This window comes from Ursus americanus, chromosome 34, assembly GCF_024610735.1.
Source record: "Ursus americanus isolate L20-20 chromosome 34, mUrsAme1.1.p, whole genome shotgun sequence".
Taxonomy (NCBI): domain Eukaryota; kingdom Metazoa; phylum Chordata; class Mammalia; order Carnivora; family Ursidae; genus Ursus; species Ursus americanus.
In genome coordinates, this window is record NC_142160.1 from 8,861,593 (window position 1) to 8,877,638 (window position 16,046).

The following is a 16,046-nucleotide window of genomic DNA, read 5'->3' on the forward strand; positions in this document are numbered from 1 at the left end:
TACACAATGGAATATTACTTAGCCATCAGAAAGGATGAATACTTATCATTTATACTGACGTGGTTAGAACTGGAGGGTATTATGCTGAATGAAATAAGTCAAGCAGAGAAAGACAATTATCATATGGTTTCACTCATATGTGGAATATAAGAAACAGGGCAGAGGACCACAGGGGAAAGAAGGGAAAAGAGAATGGGAAGTCATCAGAGAGGGAGAAAAATCAGGAGAGACACTTAACCATAGGAAACAAACTGAGGGTTGCTGGAGGAGGGTGGGTGGGGGAATGGGGTAATTGGGTGATGGGCATTAAGGAGGGCATGTGATGTGATGAGCACTGAGTGTTATGCGAAACTGATAAATTACTGAACACTACATCTGAAACTAATGATGCACTATAAGTTGGCTAATTGTACTCTAAGAAACAAACTGAGGGCTTCGGGCGGGGGGGGCATGGGATAGGCTGGTGATGGATGGCACGTATTGCATGGTGCACTGGGTGTTAATATGCAACTAATGAATCATGGAACTTTACATCAAAAACCAAGGATGTACTGTATGGTGACTAACATAATATAATAAAAAATATTATTATACTAAAAAAATGAATTCAAATTAAAACAAATAAAACCTATAAAACAAAACAGTGCCGATCAGGGGTGCCTGAGTGGTTCAATTGCCTAAGTGCCTGCCTTCGGCTCAGGTCATGATCTCCAGGTCCTGAGATCCAACCCCTCAGCTGGTGGCAGTCACCCTGCTCAGCAGAAAGTCTGCTTCTCCCTCTCCCTCTGCCCCTTCCTCCAACTCCTATTTGCTCTCTCTCAAATAAATAAACTCTTAAAAATAAAATAAAATAGTGCCAATCAAATATCAGTAAGCATGAGAATCATCTGGGAAGTTTAGTAAATTCATGAGTCCATTCCCAAAGATTCCACTTCTATAGTGAAGAACACTGGCTCTCAGCAAAGTTCATTTTCTCTTTTTGGGGGGCACATGGTTAGACCATGTATCCCAACTTACCCTGTAGTGAGATGTGGCCATGTGATTGTGTACTAGTTAATGGAAAGTGAATTGACACTGTGTACTTCCTCCAGGTGGGGCCCACAAGTTTTTCCATGCACTCCTGGTGCCTTAGATGGTGAACTCCAAAGCAAGCTTATTTTCTCTTTCATTTTTAAAAATTGATGTAAAATTCACATAATGTAAAATTCACCCTTTTAACCATTTTGAAGTGTATAATGCAGTGACTTTTAGTTCATTCACAATGTGTGCAACCATCACCAGAATCTAATTCCAAAACAGTTTCAGCACCCCCCAAAAGATACACCTACCCATTATATGATCACCTCTTCTCCTCTCCTCTCCACACCTCCTGGCAACCACCAATTTTCTCTCTATGGATTTGCCTATGCTAGATACTTCATATAAATGGAATCATACAATATATGTGATCTTTCGTGATTGGTTTCTTTCACTCTGTATAATGTTTTCTAGTTTTATCTATGTTGTGGCACATATCAGTACATCATTCTTTCTATGGCTGAGAAATAGTCCACTGCATAGATAGCTCACACTTTACTTCTCTCTTTGTCAGCTGATGGATATTTGACTTGTTCTCATTTGGGGCAGTATTATGAATAACAGTGCTATCAACATTCATATAAAATCTTTTTCTAAACATTTATTTTCAATTCTCTTAAGTGTACAACTAGGAGTAGAACTGCTGGCTCATACAGTAACTATGTTTAAATTTCTGAGGAACTACCAAATTGTCTTCCACAGTACCTACACCATTTTACATTCTCAACAGCAATGTATGAGGTTACAACTTCTCCACATCCTTTCCCATGCTGTTAATTTTTACCATTTTTATTATAGCCATCCAGTGAGTTTGAAGTATATCTCACAGAGGCATTTACCTGATAGCCAATAATGTTGAGCCTCTTTTCGTTAATTTATTGCATTGGCATATCTTCTTTGGAAAAATGTCAATACAAATCCTTTACCTGTTTTTAAATTGCATTATATTTGTCTCTTATTGAGTTTTATGAGTTCTTTATATATTCTGGATCTTAGACCCTGATCAGGTAAATGATTTGTGAATAATTTCTCCCATTGTGTAGGTTACATTTTACTTTCTTGATAATGCCACTTCATGCACAAAAACTTTCAATTTTAATGAAATCCAATTTATCTACATTTTCTTTGGTTGCTTCTGCTTTGGGTGTCATCTTTAAGAAAAATGCCTCATCCAAACTTATGAAGATTTATCCCTACATTTCCTTCTAGAGTTCTACATTCTTAGTTTTTACATTTAATTTTTTGCAAGATTTTATTTTAATTTTTTATTATGTTATGTTAGTCACCATAGACTACATCCTTAGTTTTTGACGGAATGTTCCATGGTTCATTGGTTGCCTATAACACCCAGTGCTCCATGCAATACGTGACCTCCTTAATACCCATCACCAGCCTAGCCCAGTCTCTCAACCCCCTCCCCTCTGAAATCCTCACTTTGTTTCCCAGAGTGCATAGTCTCTCGTGGTTCATTCCCCCTTCTGTTTACCCCCCCTCATTCTTCCCTTCCTTCTCCAACCGATCTTCCTGCTATTTCTTATGTTCCATAAATGAGTGAAACCATATGATAATTGTCTTTCTCTGCTTGACTTATTTCATTTAGCATAATCTCCTCCAGTCCCCTCCATGTTGCTGTAAATGCTGGGTAATCATTCTTTCTGATGGCTGAGTAATATTCCATTGTATATATGGACCACATCTTCTTTTATCCATTTGTCTCTTGAAGGGCATTTCGACTCCTTCCACAATTTAGCTATTGTGGACAATGCTGCTATGAACATTGGGGTGCATGTGCCCCTTATTTTCACTACATCTCTATCTTTGGGGTAAATACCCACTAGTGCAATTGCTGGGTCATAGGGTAGCTCTATTTTTAACTTTTTGAGGAACTTAAATGCTGTTTTCCAAAGTGGCTGTACCAACTTGCATTCCCACCAACAGTGTAAGAGGGATCCCCTTTCTCCACATCCTCTCCAACATTTGTTTTTTCCTGCCTTGTCCATTTTTGCCATTCTAACTGGTGCAAGGTGGTATCTCAATGTGTTTTGATTTGAATTTCCCTGATGGCTAATGATGTTGAACATTTTTTCATGTGTCTGTTAGCCATTTGTATGTCTTCATTGGAAGAGTGTCTGTTCATATCTTCTGCCCATTTTTTGATTTGATTGTTTATTTCTCGTGTATTGATTTTGATAAGTTTTTTTACAGATCTTAGATATCAGCCTTTTATCTGTAGTTTCTTTTTTTTTTTTTTTTAAAGATTTTATTTATTTTATGTGACAGAGAGACAGCCAGCGAGAGAGGGAACACAGCAGGGGGAGTGGGAGAGGAAGAAGCAGGCTCCCAGCGGAGGAGCCTGATGTGGGACTCGATCCCGGCACACCGGGATCACGCCCTGAGCCGAAGGCAGACGCTTTAACGACTGCGCTACCCAGGCGCCCCTTATCTGTAGTTTCATTTGCAAATATCTTCTCCCATTCTATGGGTTGCCTCTTTGCTTTGATGACTGTTTCCTTTGCTGTGCAGAAAATTTTGTCTTGATGAAGTCCCAAAAGTTCATTTTTTCTTTTGTTTCTCTTGCCTTTGGAGACGTGTCATGAAAGAAATTGCTGTGGCCGATGTCTAAGAGGTTATAGCCTATGTTCTCCTCTAGGATTTTGATGGATTCCTGTCTCACATCGAGGTCTTTCATCCATTTGGAGTTTATCTGTGTGTATGGTGTGAGAGAGTGGTCAAGTTTCATTCTTTTGTATATAGCTTTCCAATTTTCCCAGCACCGTTTATTGAAGAGACTGTCTTTTTTCCACTGGATGTTTTTTCCTGCTTTGTCAAAGATTAGTTGACCATAGAGTTGAGAGTCCATTTCTGGGAGTCTCTATTCTGCTGCACTGGTCTATGTGTCTGTTTTTGTGCCAGTACAATGCTGTCTTGCTGATCACAGCTTTGTAGTATAGCTTGAAATAAGGCAACGTGATGCCCCCAGCTTTGTTTTTCTTTTTCAACATTTCCTTGGCTATTCGGGGTCTTTTCTGGTTCTACACAAATTTTAGGATTGTTTGTTCCAGCTCTTTGAAAAATGTCATTGGTATTTTGATCGGGATGGTGTTGAAAGTGTAGATTGCTCTGGGTAGTATAGACATTTTAACAGTGTTTATTCTTCCGATCCATGAACATGTAATGTTTTTCCATCTTTTTGTGTCTTCTTCAATGTCTTTCATCAGTGTTCTGTAGTTTCTAGAGTATAGATCCTTTACCTCTCTGGTTAAGTTTATTCTGAGATACCTTATGATTTTTGGTGTTATTGTAAATGGAATCGATTCCCTAATTTTCTTTCTTCAGTCTTATTGTTCGTGTATAGAAATGCAACTGATTTCTGCGCATTGATTTTGTATCCTGCCACATTACTGAATTGCTCTATAAGTTCTAGTAGTTTGGGGGTGGAGTCTTGGCTTTTCCATATAAAGTATCATGTCATCTGTGAAAAGAGAGAGAGTTTGACTTCTTCTTTGACAATCTGAATACCTTTTATTCTTTTTTTGTTGTCTGATTGCTGTTGCTAGGACTTCTAGTACTATGTTGAACAATAATGGCGAGAGTGGGCATCCTTGTCATGTTCTGATCTTAGGGGAAAGGCTTTCAGCTTTTCCCCATTGAGAATGATATTCGCTGTAGGCTTTTCATAGATGGTTTTTAAGAAATTGAGGAATGTACCCTCTATCCCTACACTCTGAAGAGTTTTAATCAGGAAAGGATGCTGTATTTTGTCAAATGCTTTTTCTGCATCAATTGAGAGGATCATATGGTTCCTGAGTCTTTTCTTATTGATATGATGTATCACGCTGATCGATTTGTGAACGTTGAACCACGCCTGCATCCCAGAGATGAATCCCACTTGGTTGTGATGGATAATTCTTTTACTGTACTGTTGGATCCTATTAGCTAGGATCTTGTTGAGAATTTTGGCATCCATATTCATCAGGGATATTGGTCTGTAATTCTCCTTTTTGATGGGGTCTTTGGTTTTGGGATCAAGGTAGTACTGGCCTCATAGAATGAGTTTGGTAGCTTTCCTTCTGTTTCTATTTTTTGAAACAGCTTCAGGAGAATTACATTTAGATTTTTAATTCATTTTGAGTTCATTTTGCATGTGATCTAATTTTACTCTTTTGCATTTGGATATCAAGTTGTCCCACCACCATTTTAAAAAACATTGTTCTTTTCATTAAATGGGCTTGGCACCCATGTTGAAAATCAATTTTTATAGAGAATTGGTTTAATTTTGGACTCTCAATTCCATTTCATTGATCTACAGCTCTGTTTTCATGCCGCTGACACACTGTTTTGATTACAGTAGCTTTATAACACATTTCTAAATCAGGAAGTGAGGATCTACCACTGCATTCTTTTTTTTCTATACTGTTCTCTTTCGGCCTCTTACAATTCCATCTGACTTTTTGAATAAGATTTTCCATTTCTTTCAAAAACACCTGTTGAAATTTTCATAGGGATTGCACTTTATCTCTTGATTGCTTTGGGAAGTATTGTCATCTCAACAATACTGATACTAATTATTAAAATCAATATTAGACAATATTAAGCAGTAATTAATTATTAATTGAATCCATAACACAAATGTCTTTCCATTCATTTAGGTCTTCATTAATTTTTTTTGTAGTTTAGCATGTACCAGTCTTGTACCTCTCTGGTTAAATTTTTTCCTAAGTATTTTATTGTTTTTGATGATCTTATAAATGAAATTGCTTTGGTAGTTTCATTTTGGTTGTTCACTGCTAGTGTATAGAAATACAAATGATTTTGTATATTGATCTTGTATGTTGCAACTTGGCTGAACTTATTTACTATCTCTAATACTATTTTGTGAATTCTTTAGGGGTTTTGATATATAAAATAATGTCATCTGAGAATAGAGATAATTCTACTTCCTTTCCAATCAGAGTGCCTTTTATTTCATTTCCTTGCCTAACTGTGCTGGTGAGACCCTACAGTATAATGCTTAACAGAAGTGGTGAGAGTGGATATCCAGATCTTGTTCCTGATATTAAGAAGAAAGCTTTCAATCTTTCACCACTAATATGATGTTAGCAATGTATTTGCACAGATGCCCTCTATCAGGCTGAGGAAGTTCCCTTCTTTTCTCACTTTCTGTAGTATTTTTATCCTGAAAGGATACTGGATTCTGGCTGATACTTTCTATCAACTGAGATGATCATATGGGGTTTTTTAGTCTATTAAAATGATGTAAATACTGATAGAGTTTCATATGTTAAATTATCCTTGAATTCCTGGGATAAATCCTATTTGGTCATGGTTTATAATTTTTTTAATATGCTACTGGATTCCATTTGCTAGTGTTCTGTTGAGGATTTTTGTATTTGTGCTCATTATGAATACTGGTCTGTAGTTTACTTTTCCTGTGATGTCTTCTTCTGGCCTTGATATCATGGTAACACTGGCATCACAGAATGGGTAAGTGTTCCCTCCTGTTTTATTCTGGAAGAGTGTTGGAAACATAGATGTTAACTGTTCTTAAAATATTTGGTAGAATTCACCAGTGGAACCAACTGAAGCTAGCCTCATCTTTTTGGACAGTTTTTTTTGGTTTTTGTTTTTTATCACTGATTCAATCTTTTCAGTTGTTATATATCTACTTAGATTTTCTGTTTTGTCTTGAGTCAGTTTTGATAATGTATGTGTAGATTACCTAATATGTTTGTGTATGATTAATAATAGTTTCTTAAAATACCTTTTATTTCTGAAAGGTGGGTAGTTATGACCCTACTTTCAGTCCATGTTATAATAATTTTGGTCTTTTCTAAAGATTTGTCAAAGAGGAATTACAAACCAAAAATTCATTAATACTGACCTTTATATTTACCCATGCAGTTATTTTACCATTGTTTTTACTTCTTTCTTTGGATTTGAGTTACTGACTACTTTCATTTTATATCAGCCTCAATGACTCTCTTTAGTGTTTCTTATAGGACAGATCTACTGCTAATAAACTCTGGGTTTCTATTTATCTGGGAATTGTTTTAATTTCTCCTTTATTTTTGGAACACATTTTTGCCAGATACAGAATTCTTGTTTGATACTGATTTTCTTTCAGCATTTTCAATATGTCCCTTCCCATTGTCCACCATGGTTCTGATAAGAAATCAGCTGTTAACCTTATTGAGGATCCCATGTACATGAGTCCCTTGACTTATTTTTTTTAAAGATTTTCTCTTTGTCTTTGTATCTTGACAGTCTGATTACAATGTGGTTTGGTATAAAGTTCTCTGCATTAGTCTACCTGGAATGTACTCAGCTTACTTAGTGTATAGATTTATGTTTCACCAAATTTGGAAAATCTTCACACATTATTTTTCAAATATACATTTTGCCCTTTTCTCTCTCACTTCTCCTTCAGGGATTTCTATTAGGCATAGTTAATATGGTTTTTGATATCCCACAGGTCTCTTAAGCACTGTTCATTTTTATTTCATTCTTTTTACTTTCTGTTCTCAGACTGGATAATTTTAATTATCTTCAAGTTCACAGATTTCTTTCTTCTGCCTACTCAATCTGTTGAATCCATCTAGTGAAATTTCCATTTCAGCTACTGTACTTTTCAGCTCCAGAATTTCTCTTTGGCTCATTTTCGTAATTTCTATTTTTTATTGATAATCTCTACTGGATGAAACATCATCCTCATGGTTTCCTTTAAGCATATTTAAAATAGTCAATTGAGAGTCTTTGTTTAGTAAGCCAAATGTCCAGCTCTCATCTGTGATGTTTTCTATTAATTACCTTGTTTATGGGCTATATTTTCTTATTTCTTTGTATACATGCCTTGTAATATTTGGTGCAAAGCAGTCCGTCATGTGACGGACTCTAGAAATCAGATGCTCCTCTGTTTATTGATTATTGTAGCTATTGTTAGTTTAATGACTTTTTTGAACTAATTTTGAAAGTTTGTATTCTTTGTTATGAGTGGTACTGAAGCCTCTGTTCTATTAGCTTAAGGGTCAGCTAACGACGCAACAGAAGTTTCTTCAAACGTATGAACACACAAACACCTCTATGCACATGCGTGTGTGCATGCGTGTGTGTGCATACACACACCACCCAGTCTTTGCAGATAGGCTACGAATGTGTGCTGGGGCATGCCTTTACCACTCAGACAAGCAGTTCACAACTATACTTTCCCCTTTATTTTTTTTTTTTAATAATGATTTTTTATTATATTATGTTAGTCACCATACAGTACATCCCCGGTTTTCGATGTAAGGCTCGATGATTCATTAGTTGTGTATAACACCCAGTGCACCATGCAATATGTGCCCTCCTTACTACCCATCACCGGTCTATCCCATTCCCCCACCCCCCTCCCCTCTGTAGCCCTCAGTTTGTTTCTCATAGTCCATAGTCTCTCATGTTTCATTCCCCCTTCTGATTACCCCCCCTTTCTTTATCCCTTTCTTCCCCTACTGATCATTCTAGTTCTTATGTTCCATAGATGAGAGAAATCATATGATAGTTGTCTTTCTCTGCTTGACTTATTTCACTAAGCATTATCTCCTCCAGTGCCGTCCATGTTGTAGCAAATGTATACTTTCCCCTTTAGATCCTGCTTGCACAGAGCATGAAGCTCAGCCAGAGGTAAGAGTTTAGACCTTTCTCAAGTCTTTTCTGAATATACACCCAGATGTGGGTATGTGTGTGGCATTCTAGGTTCCTAGGAATTTGTGAGAACTTCATAAAGCCTTTATTTCCCAAAGCATCTTATTTCTCAGTCTTTCTTACCAAGATTTTTCATTAGTCTATTGTTTACCCCAACCATTATTCCTTGCCAGGTGACAGTGCCTATTACATTCTGTCTTTAAATGTTTTTAACATAGCCTCACCCTCTTCTTCTAGGCATTTTTTAAAAGACAGTCTGCAGAGAACAAATTATCTTTATTACCTCTCTTTTCCTTCATCTGAGAATGTCTCAATTTCCCCCTATTTCCTAAACTACTTTCACTGATACAGGAATCTGAGTTAACATTACTTTTCTCTGAGCAACTGAAAAATACTCTGCCACTTCCTTCTGGCCCCCAGTGTATCTTACGAGAAATCCATTGTGGTATTATTTTATTCCTATAGGTAAGATGTTGTTTTCCTTTGGTTACTTTAAAATTTTTCTCTATCTTTAGCTTTCGGAAGTTTAATTATAATGCTTTCTGGCATGAATTTACTTGGATTCTGTTGGAGGCTCATTTCACGAATCTGTAGGTTTATGTCTCTTCCCAAATGTGGAAATTTTTCAGCCTCTATTTCTTCAAATATTTTTCAGCCTTATCATTTTTCTCTTCTCTTTCCAGGACTGGTAACATGAATCTTAGGTATTCTGTTACAGTTCCACAGGTTCCTAAAGCTTTGTTTTCTTTTTTTTCCAGCTTATTTTCTGTTTTTCAAACTGAGTAATTTCTATTACCCTATTGTCCAGTTCATTGATTCTTTCCTCTGTCCCTTCCACTCTGCTACTGAACCTATCCACTGAGATTTCATTTGTTATAATTTTTAGTTCTAAAATTTCCATTTGTTTCCCCTCAACATCTCCTATTTTTTTGCTACATTCTATTTTTTTAATGTGTTTCAAGTTTGTTTCTAATTTCTCATTGAAGCCTTTTTATCATAGCTGTTTTAAAAGCCCTCGTCAGATAATTTTGAAATTCCTGACCCTTAGTGCTGGCATCTATTGTCTTTTACCATTCAGGCTGAGGTAATTTAGTAAAGGTAATAAATTTTAAAAAATGGAAAAAATATATCATGCACATGTTAATCAAAGGAAAGCAAGAGTAACTATATTGATACCAAAGCAAAGTGAATTACAGAGCCAAAGAAGGAGATTCAGAGTGACTCTACCAAGAACACATAACAGTTCTAAATGTGTGTGAACATATAACATTGCTGAGAAATATGTGAAGCAGAAACTGATAGAATTTAAAGAAGAAATGGACAAAACCACAATTACTGTTATAGGAATCAATGCCCCCTTTCAAAACTTGATTGAACTAAACAGAAAATCGATACAGATGTAGAACTCAACAACACCATCAACCAAGAGGATCTAACTGACATTTAAAGAACACCCCATATAGTAAGAGCAGAATACAACTTTTCAAGTGCCCACAGAGTACAGAGTACATACCAAGACACACCTTATCCACACAAACCTCAACAAATTTTAAAGAATTGAAATCATACAAAATGTGTTGTCTAACTACAATAAAATCTACTAGAAATTAATGATAGATATAAGGAAAATTTTCCAACGTTTAGTAACTACACAGTACAATTTCAAATAATCCATGAGTCACCAAAGAAATCTCGAGGGAAATTTTTATAAAATACATTGAACAGAATGAAAAATACAACATATCAAAATTTAGGAGGCTCAGCTAAAGCACTGCTGGCAGGGAAATTTATTATATTAACATATACATTAAATAAAAAGAAAAGTTATTATGAGCAATTATATGACAACAAATTGGGCAATCTGGAAGAAATGGATAAATTCCTGGAAATGTATAAACTACCAAAACTGAAACAGCAAGAAATAGAAAATTTGAAGAGACCCATAACCAGCCAAGAAATTGAATCAGTAATCAAAAATCTCCCAAGAAACAAGAGTCCAGGGCCAATGGCTTCCCACTGGAATTCTACCAAGCATTTAAAGAAGAATTAATACCTATTCTTCTGAAGCTGTTCTAAATAAAAGGAAAAGTCTCTAATCAATCATCTAAGCTCTCACCTCAAAAACCTAAAAAAAGAAAGTAAAATAAATCCAAAACAAGCAAAAGGAGGGGTGCCTGAGTGGCTCAGTCAGTTAAGCATTCAACTCTTGATTTTGGCTCAGGTCATGATCTCAGGGTCATGAAATGGAGCCCCATGTCAGGCTCTGCACTGGGTGTGGAGCCTGCTTAAGATATTCTCTCTCACTCAGCCCCTCTTCCCAGCTCACACATTCTGTCTCTCTCTCTCTCAAAAAAACAAAACAAACAAAAAAAAAACACCAAAAAACCCTCAAGCCATCCAAATAGAAAAACGGACTAAAGACATGAACAGGCATTTCAGAGAAGAGGAAACTCAAAGGACAAATAAACTCATAAAAACATGTGCAACCTCATTAGCAATCAAGAAAATGAAAATGAAGGCCACATTGAGATACCATGTTATACTCATCTGATAGGCAAAGATTAAGTATTTTAAGGAGTATATAACAACAAGATTTGCCATGACTGTTCAAGGCTGTATTGTGCAATGATTGCAATAACCCCACCACCATGACAACTACACTGCCTCCCATAGAACTCTGACCCCGTCCTGTCCCTTGCATGGGCTGGTACTTGCCCCTAAACAGTGTAGATAAAAAATTTCTTGCTTCCCGACTCTCTCTTGTTTGATCCTGAAAATCCTATCTTTCTCCTACAGCAGAACTTAAAAATGAGAATTTTTACTCTCTGTATACTATCCAGGGAAGTTTAAGTCATCTTTTTTCTCCTTATAAATCATTTCACTCATTTGCTGTTTGGATGAACTGATTATTATTTTTATTTTGTCCAATTGGCCTGTAACAACTGCTGAGATTTCGACACTACTTTAATTCTAATAATGAACTTGGGCCCAAAAAAACAGCAGTGAAAAACAGCAGCTCCCCAATTAGGCGACTAATATCATAATTTCCCTGTTTTTCTGACATTATTCAATGACATTCTATTGTCACTCTCTTAATATTATAATAGGGATCCTCAATAAATATTTATATGTGATTATCATTATAAAGCTCACATATTACCAATATTATTTATGATATAGACTACATGCACTTGTATTAAATCAGTTTATATCATCACTCACTTATCTTGTTACTTACTGAAAACATTAAATAAACCCACCATTTTTTTTTAAACTACTTGTTTGGGAATCTATAAGCTCACTGAAGGCAGGACTGTGTTTGTTTCTTTCATTGCCTTATCTCCAGTGCTTGATACAGTCCCTGATACAAAGTGAAATCTTTTGATTGATCAAATAAATTAATCTCATATGGCTACCTTGTTTTAGTTTGCTGGAGTTCAGGAATTTCACTCATTTTCCAATAAGAATAATAACTAAAAATGGCTAGTGGTTTTTTTAATGTTTACTCTATGCACAGAATTGCGCTAAGGATTTGCATTCATTAGCTTCAGGGCACCTCCACTAGTAAAGTGTATTTAAAATCATAATTTGACAGGTGAGGACACTGAAGCTTAGAGCAGTTTGGGGGATTTCCCAAAATCAGAGAGCTGGTAATTAATGGTACCAGAATTGAAGCAAACCCTCTGTCCTATTTTTCTCTCTGGGACTCAGCTCGACTAAGGCATTCAGCCTCTAAGGGTCATATGGAGGTGAGGGGTTCATCCCATATGGACCATCAGTTTGACCTCATGACTAGGAGACTGACCTCTTGTTAGGTTCTGCTGATGTCAGATCTCTGGTTCCTCCTTCTCACTGTAGGACACTGGAACTCCTTGCTGAATTTCCAAGAACTGAAAGAAAAAATATATATTCATGAGGATTTCTGGTCCCTCATATCTCTTTTCTTCTTTTTCTTTTCTCCTTTCCTTAAAAGTAAAAGCCTCCTTAGGAAATAGCGTATTTTTCTATTGCTGCTATGCCCAATGATTACATACTTTGTAGCTTTAAACAACACAAATTTATCGCCCTACAGTTTAATAGGTTAGAAGTCCTAAATGGAATCATATGATTAGATTAGACCCACCCAGATAATTCAAGGTCATACAACTTAATCATATTTGAAATTCCCTTTTGCCATTTAAACTAGCACATGTACAGGTTCTGAGAATTAGGATATAGCCATCTGTGGGGAGCTACTATGCTGCCTAACACAAATAATTAACCCCATTGCCTATATTCCATAAAGGGTTTCCTCACCGAACATTCCCTCTAGCCATTTTAAGACCAATTAGATTCAATTTGTTTCTTAGTTCCATTAATTCCTCACCATGTAGGGAGTACAACAGATGCTACAGGAGAAACAAAACCCAAGATGTATATATTATGGCTCAGGACCTCAAGATGTTTACAGCCTTGTTGGATATATGTGACATAGAACTGACCAGACTTAGAAGAGTCTTGAGTTGTGCCTAGAACTAAATATACAATGTAGGACTTTTATCCATTTAGTAACTTGAGGAAACACGATTTTAAAAGGATTCTGCCTCATGGACTGCAGCAAAATGCTAACGTGGCAAAAATTCAGTATTTTCAGTTTTCACTTTTACCTTAGTCATGAGAACTATTTGCAGAAGAAACGGACTCTCCCAAAGGACAAAATAGTTTACCCATGGTCATACAGATAATTAAGTTGAAGAGCCTGTAGTTAAATCCAGTTCTTTCTGACTTGAAGGTAAATGTTCCTTCCAGTTAAGCATCTAAACATCACTAAATAGTCCACTCCAAAATTAATTATGACTCTTTACATTTCTAGTTGGTCATCAAGCCACTGTTGACTGTTTCTGAAAGAGCTTTATATTCTATGAGAAGGAACAGCCTTATTTTGTTTGTTTCTGTGTTAGGTAAGGCTAGGTGATGGGTTTTTAAAAACTGAGCTCTCATCTCTTTGAAAGTGAAGCACTGTGTTTTATTTAGTGTGTGTTGAACAATGGCTTTCCAGACACAACTGACAAGTTTTGTTGCTGGTTATTCATTTGATACCCACCACTTTAAAACTGAAAAGCGATATGTTGACTTCAGTTCGTTAACAACGGCATCTACGATAAATATAAGGTATGCCTGACAGATATCCTTTTTCAGTAACTGCTATAAAAACAAGCCTAATAGACTCAAAATTCCTATGGAAAAATTAATCATACTGGATTAAGAGGAAGCATTTTATGATTTCCACAGACATTCCTTCCAAAGTACCTCGCCACAGTTTAGTTTTCTTAGTAATATAAGAAAATATTAACTAAAATTCAACACAGGTAAAAGCAAAACCTGAGAAGAAAGAAAGAGCATAGAAAAGAAGGAGAGAGCTCCACCAACCCCCACCCAAAGTAAGTGAGATATGAAGTCGCTGTTGAGGAATTCCAGACTTGAGAAGCCCAACTTCTTTGAAATGATGTGGTAGAAAGTTGAGAACAGGTAATTATCCACCCAAGAGGGTAAGTATTCTCCAAAGGCCACACATGGAGAGATGACAAGGCTTCTTCACAATGGAGAGTGTGTTTGGTAAAAACAGTATGAAGTTTGGGGACAGAGATAAAAGAGGATACCGTAATGCTCTTTCTCCTAAACTCTTCTCTCTTCCTTTCTGTTCTCTCAAAAGAACTGCATTTTGTTTTTTGGGGTTTTTTTTTATAGGACTTGAGGAGTGATTTGTGTGCCTCTCCTAAAAAGAGGAAGAAAGCCAAAAGTAGAATCCAAATTGGCTACTAACTCACAAAGTGACCCTGAGTAAGTCACTTAAATTTCTTTAGGCCTCAGTTCCTACAGCTGTAAATGAGACAAGTAAGCTAGATTAGCTGTTGGGCCCACTTCAATTATACACATATGTAATTTTAGTAATTCTCTACAAATAATTGTGGACAAGTCTGAAAACATTTCTCATGACCAAACTGAAGGTGAAAAGTGAAGTGTTCATGGTTTTATATAATCCAGATTCAAAAATCAGCTTCTTTAGCTGACTGGTACAATCATACATGAGTTCCATCTTGATCAAGATTGCTGTGATCCAGCAAAATACCCTAGCAGGGGGAACCTGTTATATTCTTCCCTCTGCTCACTACAAAATGATTAGACTTAGAAAAATAATCAATCATAATTTTCAGGAATAACATCAAAATTAAGCACATCCCAGAGGAAATACAGTATCCTGGATGGGATCCTGGAACAGAACACAAGCAGTAACTGAAAACCTTATGAAACCTGCTGTAATTTAGTTAATAGTCAATATCAGTGTTAATTTCTTATTTTGACAAATATTATGTAACGTGTTCACATTAGAGGATGCTGGGAGAAGTGTATATGGGAACTCTTTCTACTATTTTACAACTTTTTATTAATTCTAAAATTGTTCAAAATTTTAGATAAATTAAACACACCACTGGCAATTGTTACTTTCTTCAAGTTGATCTACTCGTGTGGCATTTATTTTAGCAGATTAAAAAAAAAAAAGATTCTCTAGGGGCGCCTGGGTGGTGCAGTCGTTAAGCGTCTGCCTCTGGCTCAGGGCATGATCCCAGCGTTCTGGGATCAAGTCCCACATCAGGCTTCTCCACTAGGAGCCTGCTTCTTCCTCTCTCACTCCCCCTGCTTGTGTTCCCTCTCTCGCTGGCTGTCTCTATCTCTGTCAAATAAATAAATAAATAAAATATTTAAAAAAAAAAAGACTCTCTTGTCTAGCACTTAATCATCTTCCTTTATATTCACTAGATTGTTTAATTGAATTCTCTTCCACCATTTATTCTATGACATGTACTTCACAGCCCCTAGCACTGTGCCTTGCAACGAATCGTATATGCTCAATGATATTTCTTCACCAAACAAAGAAGGAAAGACTGCGTATCTCTCAACAGTACAAGGCAGAGATGCCAAATTCACCTGTAGTGTGTGAATGAATGAAGTTACTGTTTATAAGAGAGATGGTTGCCCAGTTGACTTGATTTTTGGGGAGTTTCAGTATTCTAAATGCTCAGAGCTCTGCTTTGTAATGAAAAATATTCAGGGAACTTAACCATGATTATCAGCAGGACAAGGTCCTAGAATTACCTTTGCTAATTAATTGTACTATAGCTTTCTTTTATCTAAGTCTCTTTTCTGTACTTCCTCCTGATGGTAAAATATAGTTCAATCTTGCAAATAATTTTCAAAAATCACAACTTCATGCAGCTTGCAAATGGGCAGTAACCCCAGGAGTATTTTCT

General features: G+C 36.3%; 1 long non-coding RNA gene across 1 annotated transcript in view; it reads right to left on the minus strand.

Annotated features, from left to right (window-relative positions):
• LOC148107169 (uncharacterized) overlaps nt 1-16,046 on the minus strand; it is a 362,214-nt gene that overhangs the window by 185,487 nt on the left and 160,681 nt on the right. The window contains exon 2 of the long non-coding RNA XR_015722973.1: nt 12,563-12,647. This is a non-coding gene — a long non-coding RNA (uncharacterized LOC148107169). The remainder of the gene's footprint in view (nt 1-12,562; nt 12,648-16,046) is intronic.